Raw genomic sequence first — 10,175 nt, 5'->3', positions numbered from 1 at the left:
ACAGGAAAGTGCCTTGTGCAATTGGAACACTAATTCCAGCATTGCAAAGCCTCTAGCATTGGGGCCCAAGTCTCACTGAACTCAATGAAACTAATCTCTGAGTAGACAGGCATAAGATTGCAGTGTGTGCCTAATACACTCAGAGTGAAGCTGTGTGGTGTCAGTAGGGTCCAATCACATGGGCTCAATAATGTTGTGGAAATTTGCAGTGCTCTAAGTTCTGTGATACCTGCACTGTGATCATACTGAAGGAAGTTTCCATGGTTTTATTAGATGATCTTCACCCGTCTCATGACGGGTGAAGGTGGCAGCAGGAGATGGAGGGAGATAAAGGACAACAGATGACATACTGCCCAGTAATAAATCTTATGGGATTTCCAAACAACTGAACAGGTTTGAAATACTTTGCTCTTTGGACTTTCATAGAAATCAAAGTAGTCATTTCTGCTGCTCTGGTATATAGTCAACAAACTGCATTACATAAAACATTACATAACCCTTCAATTTGTAGCTTGAAGTGTGTAAATAATTCCCAAAATGTGAATTATTTATTTAAAGGATTTATATACCACCTTTCTCCTGGTAAGGGAAATCAAGGCAGATTACAAAGTTTAAAACATAGCAGTAATAAATTAAAAACAATTAAAACGTTAAAAGCAAGACAAACCTCAATGGCTCATGTAAAAACAGTTAAAAGTTACATTAGATTAAAACATCAGTCCATCATGTCAGCTATCAAATGCTATCCTGAATAAAAAGGTCTTAAGGCCTGTCAAAAGGTCTCCAAGGAGGGAGTCATACCTAATTCCAAGTGGAAGGAATTCCACAGTTAAGTGCCACCACTGAGAAGGCCCTGTTCCTTGCTGCCATCCCCCTCACCTCCATCAGTGGTGACATGGTTAAAAGGGCTTTCTCTGAGGACCTCAGAGGATGGATCAGATTATATGGAAGGAGGCAGTCCTTCAAATAACCTGGTCCCAAGCCAAAAGGGCTTTAAAAGTCAAAGCTAGCACCTTGAATTTTGCCTGGAAATGAATCAGCAGCCAGTGTAGTCACCAAAGCAGCTGCCCAACTGAGGGCCAAATTCTATCCAACTTTCTAGCACCAGTGCAGCTATGCCAATGGGGCATGCACTGCATCCTGCAGTGAGGGGGCAATCATGGAGGCTTCTTCCAGATAAGGGAACATTTGTTCCCTTTCCTCAAGGCTGCATTGCGGCTGCACCATCACTGGAAAGTTGGATAGGATTGGGCTCTGAGTTCCTGCAACCACATCAGCAGTCACATTCTGCACTAATTGCAATTTCCAGAAAGTCTTCAAAGGCAGCCCCACGTAGACTGTGTTGCCAGGTGCTCTGAGAGGAATTTTATCGAGGGTTCAAAGTTTCTTTTGGGCCCCTTCCCAGAGGGAGAGGGGAAAAACAGAGTGGGGAGAGTGCCAAAAGGTCCAGCAGGACTAATAGGGACACATTCTGCCTGTCCAGTTCCTGGCAGAGGTCATCAATCAAGGTGACCAAGGCCCTTGCCATCCTGAACCCCAACCTGAAGCCAGACTGAAATGGATTCAGGTAATCAGCTTCCTCCAAGACCCTCTGGAGCCGGGATGCCTCCACCCACTCAATCACCTTGCCCCAAAATGGGATATTTGAGACTGGCCTTGTCCAAAACAGTGGGATCCAGGGAGAGTTTCTTTAGAAGGAGGCGAACCACTGCCTGCTTCAATGTCATTGGTACCACCCCTTTCTTTAGAGATGAATTCACCACTCTCCCTGTCCACTCAGCCAGCCGCTCCCAGGCAGATCTTATCAGCCATGCCAGACAAGGGTCAAGCAGGCAAGCAGAAGGTCTCACACTCCAAAGAATTTGTCCACTGATTCTATAAGCTGAAAAGAATCTTAGATGGAAGAATAGACAGGTGCCAAAGGGACATTATTAGTTACTCTTAATGTGGTGTCCAAGTCATGCCAATTCTAATCAACTTTATCTGTGAAGTACTTCACAAACTCATCACAGTGAGTTACCGTGTGTTCCTCCCCATCTAATGAGAGGGGCAAATGGAGCAGACTACCTGAAAAAGCTCAGCTGGATGATTCTCCATAAACGTGTTGGTGACAGAGAAGAAAGCCCTTTTTATGGCCACCACACCACAGAATAGGTTCTAAAATGAGTTCTAGTTTGTGTATGGCCAAAATAAGTACACACTTTTTTGCCACCATTGCTTTAGGCCAGGGTGTCCAAACTTTTTGGCAGGAGGGCCACATCATCTTGCTGATACTGTGTAGGGGGCCAGGGAAAAAAGAATTAATTTCCATTTCAAATTTGAATAAATTTACATAAATGAATATATTAGAGATGGAACATATGAATGAATGAAGAACCCATGGTAACTCAAGCCCTAGAAAAGACCTTGCACAAAGCAAGGCAGGCTTTTTCTTTGCTGCTGCTGCTGTTTCACAAATGTGAAACAGCAAGCAACAGATGGAGTCCTCGGCCTGCAGCTCATGCATGAGGTCAAACAGTCAGCCCTCACGCTGAGAGTAGTTGCTTCGGGCCAGTGTGGGCTCCAGCAAGTCTCTGGAGGGCCAGAACCTAATTGGAGACTGGGGCCTCCCTGTGGACTGGATTGGGAGTTCCTGAGGGCTGCAAGTGGCCCCCAAGCCAGGGTTGGGCACCCCTGCTTTAGGCATCTGCATTGCCACTTCATTGTCTGCAACTCCTTGGTAAATCAAGGAGCCACTCCCCCTCTGCAGCTGGGCAGAGGATGCTCTGGAGTGATCTGATTCCATACAAATATTGAATTACAAATTCAATAACAGTTCATTACAAATCCCAAATCAGTGAAGCTACACAAATTTATGAGATTGGAACCACATGTGTGCAACTGCAGCTTGATATTCTTTGACAAGTTTCAAATGCAAAAATTTTCTAATGTTCATTCACTTATGAATCTATAGGATAATTTTCCACCCCACAACAGCCAACTGTCATGAGAATACATGCCCTACAGCTGATTTCAGACATCATGTTGCCATATGATATGTTGTGGTAATTAATCCCCAAGTGTCTTAGTGATGGTACCTGTTTATTTATGCTTGTTAAGTGGATACTTTTAGGGATTTTCTGGATGTTCCACTTAATATCACATTTGCCAATAATGGACTGGGAATAGCAATGTTGTGGGGGGGGACGACACACACATAACTTGGATTTACTCATTCACCCCAGCCTGATGCTTCTAGTGCCATTAGTTTAAGAGCCAAACTGAATAACAAGATGGCCTTATTTTGTCCCTCTGGGTAGAGAGAATGAAGCTAATTGAAATCCACTTGTTAATCACACCTGAAATCAAAAGTTGCAAGTTGCATCCTCAAACCACATGTGGTTCAATCAAATGGTTGGCTCACAGTCCAATCCTATGCATGTCTACTCAGACATGGGACTTACTTCTAAGTCCCATTATATTCAGTAGCCTTAGGGCCCAATCCGATCCAATTTTCCAGTGGTGGTGCAGTCATGCCAATGAGGCATGCGCTGCATCCTGTGGTGGGGAGGCAGTCACAGAGGGCTCCTCAAGGTGAGGGAACATTTGTTCCCTTATCTCACGGTTTAATTGTGGCTGTAATGGTGCTGGAAGGTTGGATAGGATTGGGCCCTTAGGCTGTAATCGTATTCAAACTTACCTGGAACTAAACCACTGGGGTTTACTTCTGATTAAATATTCATAGGATTGTGCTGTTAGACATGTTTTTTTTCTTTCATTGCCATCAGAAATTGCAACAGAATTAAAACACCACTTGAAAGCTGGCTCTCCCCTTCCAAGGTGTTTTAGAGATGAAGAAATTATGCCTCTCCCACCTCCCTTTTCATTCTACTTCTTCACGCAACCAATGCAAACAATGCTCACTTGTTAAGATAGTGCCCTTGTCGGCACTATCTTCCAGAACTACAGGGAATACAGAATACACTATGGCTGTGGTTTTCAAACTCTCTAAGAGTTTGAAACCCGCAGTAAATTCTTGCAGGGGCAGGGGGGAGGCAGTGGGGACAAGGGGAAGGCAGTGACACAATCCCCAGGATCATGTCACTAACGGGGCTGCAGGGACTGCGATGCACTCACCAGTCCCTGCAGCAGCCGTCCTGGGGTGCAAGGAGCCCTGTGTGAGCATCTGCAGGGTTCCCCAGGCTTCCAAAAGTGAAAGCGGAGCGATCGTGCTCCACTTCTGCAAAACCCAAAGTGGAGCTTGATTGTTCCACTTTCACTTTGGACGAGCTGGGGAGCCCTGCAGATGCTGGTACAGAGCTCCCCACACCCCAGGACGGCTGCTTCAGGGACTGGTGAGTGCACCCCAGTCCCTGCAGCTCCATTAGAAGTGAAAGTGGAGTGATCGTGTCCACTGCTGGTTTAATGGAGGCAGGGCATGATCACCCCACTTTCACTTTGGAAGCATCGGGGAGCCCTGCAGACAGTCGCGCAGCGCTCCCCACACCCCCCAGGAGGCTGCAGGAGGCTCTGGTAAGTGCAGCCAAGTCCCTGCAGCCCCCTGAGCTGTGCAATCCTGGGGATCAAGCCTCCTCCCTGCCTCCTCACTGCCCCGGCCCCTTAAGGGGAAAGAGGCCAGGGCCCTCAGGCTGTGGCATTGCAAAACCACAGTCTGAAAACCTCTGCACTATGGACAGGAGGCTACAAGACCAAGGGCCCAATCTTATCCAACTTTCCAGCATGGATGCAGCTGTGCCAACAGGATTTGCACTGCATCCTGGGGTAGGTGGGCTGACAGAGCACTCCATCCTCAAGGTAATGGAATGTTTGTTCCCTTACCTGTGGGCTGTATTGTGACTGCATCAGTATTGGAAAGTTGGATAGGACTGAGCCCTCAGGGGTGGGCAAACTTTCAACTTTAGTTTGGATCCTGGGCCTTTAACAATTGTATAGTAGAGGGAATTGCAGCAGACACAGATTGTCATCTCACAGATGACAAGCTGCACTTGCTGAAATTCTCTCACCTGCGCAATTGTTAAAGGTCCAGGATCCCTAAAGTTGAAGGTCTGCCCACCCCTGCCTTAGATGAACAGCACAAGCCAATATATGTCTACTCAGAAGTAAGTCCCACAGTGTTCAATAGAGCTTACTCCCAGGTGAGTGTGGATAGCATTGCAGCCTAACAATATTATGTGAAATCTAAGTATCTGTGGGGTCAATCCTAACTAGGCTTTGCGGTGTTGCACAGAGGCAATAAAGCCATCACAGGAGGCAGCTAATGGGTGGGGTTGTGGTGGTGGAACAGGGCAGGAATGAAAGGGAATTTCTGGGCAGGGAATGGGGAGGTGGTGGATCTCAGTGGCACCAGGGATCCTATCCCTATTTCTTGCTCTGTTCCCTCTCCCTTACTCTCCTAGGTTCTGCACAAGCAAAATGATTAGTACACAGCAGAGAAGACCCATCAGGGCAGTGGAAGCTTACCCCAGACTGCCTCCCCCCAGAGGTTCAGTTAGGATTGGGCTGTATGTCTGTAACTAAGCTTAAATACGTATAACTGAATCACAGATGCTTCTCATTTACTCTATTTCTACCCAGTTTCCCCCCTCATGTCCATGCCTAGATTCTAAGCTCTTGGGGCAGGAACACTGTATTAAAACAGTGATATTGATCATGATTATGTTGATCAATATTACTACCCTAACTGCACTGTGAATAGAAAAAAAATATGAAGAGGAGGGATGTAAATCTTCCTTCTCAAAACTTACGGTAACATCAGGTCTATCTGATTAAACTGAGATGCAATAGGTTCAGGACTAAAGGAACATGATGCAACATGTGATGCTGAATTTATTGCCACAAAATACAATGGCCACTTGCTTTCATAGCTACAGAACATGAGTTCAGACAAACTCATGGAGGTTGTTTCTTTTGGCATTATAGCCAACAATGGAAACTCCCTGGACAGAGCTAGTATCCCTTTGAATCCTTGACGCTAGAGACAAGTATCTCTGCCGTGCACTGCTTCTGCTTGTGAATGTCCCTGCAACAAATCTAGACAGACTTGTAGACTGAAAGGACTTTGGTCTGTTATACCAAGACAACCCTTATTGCATTGCTTCACTGGCATGGGGGAAAAACCCTCAGCCTTGAGGAAATTTCTGAAAAAGGTTTCCACCAACTGTACTCTAAAATGTAATGGGAATGACTGTCCTTTCTCCATTAAGAGGATAAATTAATAGGGCTGCTGAATTCCCTAATTAGAGTCTGAAATTTGGAGAATAAGGCTGTTTTATACTAACAGCTCTATTTCTTCATCCTCACTCATTTGTGGAAAATCTACTCCTGTTTTGGCCAGCTCTTGTGTATAACACTCAGGAAACTCAGGTGTTTTCCTGGCCAGGAAGGGGATTTATTAAATACTTTTGAGACTTGGGTCCTAAATCAATATCTTCACCCATTTGTATATTATTCAGTCCAAAATGCAACCTTAGAAAGCCAATGATGACTCTAATGACTTCTTGCTGAGAGATAAAACAGGTTCTTATTTATGGTAATTTCTGGCATATATGTTTTAAGAGTCTGTTTTGATCAGATAAGAACTCCTGGGCAACCGTATGCTAAGAAGCTGTTATTAAATGAATTCACCTTATCAATATTAAATGCCCACTCCCAGGAAGGAAGAAAAATAAAATAAATGTCAAATCAGGGGCAGGGGACCATCTATCCAGCAGGGAGCCACTGAGACTGAAACCTGTCAGGTTAATTTTTAATTGCTTTATTGTAGAGCCTCATAAATACTCTGATAAGAAAGCAACAAAGGTACTACAGCATATTTTTAGTACAGCCATGTCAGGTTCTTTAAAAGCTCTAGTAACTAAACCAGACTGGTTACATTTTGTGACTAAAGGCTTGTTTGCACAATTATATACCCCAAGATAGCAGCTTTGCTATCTTCAGCCTTTAATCTTCGTAAGCAATGAAGTCAGAAATTAAGCTGAAGGGAACTAGAACAAAGCGGATGAGCCCCAACACAATGAGGGACACTTTTCTGGTAGCTTAAATGAGCTCATGGCTGACAGAGGAATAGAGCAGCTGATGAATGCAATAGATTTAATCACAGTATTCTCCACTCAAATTCAAAACAAGTCTTGTGAGTATTGTTTTAATCAGGTACAAATCTCAAACTGTTTTTCTCCCTCACGTTGCCTGCAACAGTGAATGCCACACTTGCATTGTGTGGATGCGCTGCTGTTCTGAGCAACTAGCAATAGGTTCAGGACACTGCTGACGCTGTACATTGAAAATTGCCATGATTTTCTGCAGCTCCCCAAAACTCAGATGTACATTTGATCTAAAAATATTGTTCTTATACTTTAACAATATGCGCCTGTGAAGTAGAGGCCCAGTGCCTCTGAAAGGTTCCTGTGGCAAACTCCTAGACAAGAACTCCCTTGCTTCACTTCTTCCCTGTTGATTCATTAGGTGCTACCACTGCTAGAAAAACTAAGAGTTAAGGGTCAGCCCAGCAGGGCCAAGGAAAGGGGGGGGGGTAAAGCGGTAATTTGTACCCGGGCTCAGGGTCAAAAAGGGGGGCCAGGAGACAAAAGAGGGGGCCCAGAAATTTCCTGAGGTCTTATATTTTCTTATCTCACCCAAACTCACAGACTGCATGGGATGCTGGGCATGCAGTGACAGCTGCTGCCACAAGCCATATCTGCTGGGCCAAGGAATGCATACATGACACTCCTTAATACAGTGTCAAATCTGGGAAGAAACTGGCCTGCTACAGGCCTCTTTGACTAACCATGTAGTAGGGTATAGGAGCTCAGGGACAAAGCTGTGGGACCACAGCTGCTGCAGAAGCAATTTTGGTGCACACAGAACACTTTCCATTCTAGTATGAACCTAAATATGATGATAATTTTTCTGCAAGATTTTCTATATTTAAAAGATTTTAGAGAGACTTAGGAGTGTGTTTGGCTTTCCATATTACTGTATCTAGCTGCTGATGCCACATGACTGGGTAGACCTGGGCTCCAAAGACTTTTCCAGCTACTGCCACCCTGTTTTGCCCCTACCTGCCCCCATTCTGCTCACCCGTCAGCACCCTCCCCTGCTCTGTTTCACTCCTCCCCCTTTTCAAAGGGGCCCAAAAGAAACTTTGTGCCCTCTGATAAAATTCCTCTCAGAGCCCCTGCAGCCCAGCCAGGTGAGCCCTCTGATGGGTTGTGGATACTCCAACCAGACCAATTCTAAGAAGAGCCCATTACAACAACCATTTCTGATGTGGTGCTGTTGCACAGTAACTTCAGGGTTCAAGAACAAACTCAGCATACTCAAATTGTGGTCATCTGCAAGCTTTATTCATTGCCAGCAATGGGCTTCTCTTGTTGTTCAAAATGGGAAGCACAGAGAGCTGTGTCAACGCTCAGTGCCTCCAGAGAATAGCTACTTTCAGTGGGTGTCTCTGGCTTAAATAGTCCAGGTTTCTTTGTCTGAAAAATCTCTCTGCTATTGGCCAGAGGGTGGGTGACATCTAAAATTGACCCTCTCTTATGATTGGCCAGAGGCTTTAGGTATTTGCATGTCTCTGATTACTGCCATATATGAAAAATGCGTATTTCCAGAAAACACTGTTTCCAACAACCTGTAGGTGGCACTGTGTATCCATTTATTCAGAGCTATTTTCTAAACTTTTCTCAATTTCTTAATTTGAACCTCTATAATACTGAAGTTTAGGTTCTTTATGTTCCTTTTTAGATTTTTTAGCATTAATTTGATACCAAACAGTCTAAATTTTGCTTAAAAACAAGGGTTTTTGAGTGTTTTTTCTCCCTGTTAGAATCCTTGATTTCTCTGTTAATTTTCAGAATGCAGGCTGTGTCTCTGGAATATTATTGTTAATTTGGGCCCCTTTGATATCTTCCAGATGCCCTTATTTATGGGTTCCTGTCAACCAAGATTTGTAGGTGTTTGCCTCTTACCAAGTTCCACATCTTGTTCTGTAATACAAAATTAACTAATCTTTTACTTTAAACTTCTTTGATGCCTGGGTTTCACTCATTGTGTTTGTACTCAGTGGTGTTGCTCATTAGCTAGCTGACAAGCATGATATAATACTTTTGCTAGATAAGGGTACTACATCCATGGGCTTGTTTCTATTGACTGTGCTGTATCTGTTTTTCTAAGACTGAGACTTTAAGTCTTTTCGTTTTTACTTTCTTCATTCTATGCTTTTAACAGCTGGAATCTACTCTTTCATTTATATCCTCAATTGTATTCTTTAACTATCAAAACAGTGAAGAATTCTAACGTACATGCTGACTTTCATGATCTTCAAGTCTGTTATTTGAATCTACAGAGTTTTATCTGTGAGATGCAATAAATCCTGAAAGGCTTGGAGTTTTCAGGGAAGCAGGCTGAGACAGACCTGCTTATTAGAGCTGGCTCTAGGTAAACTTAATAGTTTTTCCCTTTTGTATAATCTATGCTCTAATTAAACTAGACTGTGCCTTTATATTTCATCATTGTGCATCCTGCTTTAGGTGCCCTCTTTATTTTCAATCTTAAAAGTTCTAATTAAAATATATTTCAAACTGCATTCAGTTCTAAGGAAACCTGAATGCAAAAATCTCTTTTTGACTCTCTGCGTACCTTGGGTGTAAGACTTTAGCAGCTTTCAGTGACATTCTTCTGTTATTTACATCCTTTCAGGCAATACTCATTAGGATCATTAGTGCACAGTAGCAGGATCTGTAACATCTTTCCAAGGCAGCCAAACACCATGGTATTGCTGTGGTAACACATGAAGCCTTCCTAATTGCACATTTTGGAAAGCTTATTTTAGTTATATTTAAAATACTGGATCTTCTCTGTTTAAATTTTTCCCTTTGTCTAAATGCAGCCCTATAGGCTTGGGGGGGGGGGCGCATTCCTAACTTCAAAGGGAGAGTCTCATTCATCAATTCTTGACAGTTACCAATTCTTATCTGCTGATGTGTCAGCCTGTTTTTAGGACCTGGGGCCTCCTGTACCATCCCAGTGAAATAGCACTTTGGAAGGGGTGAATTTGAGTTCATTTGATTTTACCTTATTTTAATTAACTAATTTACCCAGTGCATCAATGGTATTAAGCATTTGTTTTATATTAACTACATTTCTAAAACAGCCAATGTGCTTATACTTATAATTTCAGA

Source organism: Tiliqua scincoides, chromosome 3, assembly GCF_035046505.1.
Source record: "Tiliqua scincoides isolate rTilSci1 chromosome 3, rTilSci1.hap2, whole genome shotgun sequence".
Taxonomy (NCBI): Eukaryota; Metazoa; Chordata; class Lepidosauria; order Squamata; family Scincidae; genus Tiliqua; species Tiliqua scincoides.
The sequence above is the reverse complement of the archived record's forward strand: the minus strand, read 5'-3'. Positions refer to the sequence as shown.